Source organism: Pundamilia nyererei, unplaced genomic scaffold (assembly GCF_000239375.1).
Source record: "Pundamilia nyererei isolate P.nyererei 1_Seehausen unplaced genomic scaffold, PunNye1.0 scaffold00253, whole genome shotgun sequence".
Taxonomy (NCBI): domain Eukaryota; kingdom Metazoa; phylum Chordata; class Actinopteri; order Cichliformes; family Cichlidae; genus Pundamilia; species Pundamilia nyererei.
Window position 1 is genome coordinate 806,525 of NW_005187654.1, and position 674 is coordinate 807,198.

A 674-nucleotide genomic window follows, 5' to 3' on the forward strand; every position below is an offset into this window, starting at 1 on the left:
TGCAGAATATTTGTATACCAGTGATGTCCTCAGTAGTAGCAGCAGCTTTGAACTTCATGGCGTACAGGTCAGACACCTCTACAGTGCAGCCTTGAGCAGTCAAAGCTGCCACAGCAGCATCTTTGGCAGCAGCATTGAAAGAGGCAGGGCTCTCATGGGCATACACAATCAGCACTTTCTTGGCTGCAAAGCCAAAGAATAAATTTTAAAACACCACAAGTTTTGGTAAAGTTTAAGTCAGCACAGAAACCTTTCACTCCTTTGGCCAAACAAGTTTCTGCAATTACTAGGAAGAAAAAGTCTTACCCATTCTCAAAACTGCTGCGCAACAGTAAATGCTGAGTTTTCTGCTGAACTGGTATAACAACAGAAAAGTTGCCCATACTGGAGCAAAACACAGCCTGCTGCTTTTATACACACTTCGAGCACTACTTCACACAGGTGCTGTCAATCAGCAATAAACCTCAAGAGTCAGCCAGCTGGTACTGCGGCATTTTCTCTCAGACCAGTTGGTGGCGGTAATGCTCTATTTTGCTGTTTGCTAACTGCCAATAAACCGTATAAAGAAGTAGAAGAAGAATTTCTCTCAGGTTTCCCATTTTGTATGGAAACTGGTGGAAGTAACTCTGAGATTAACCTAAACCTTCAGCCCAGTTTAAACACAACATGAATAT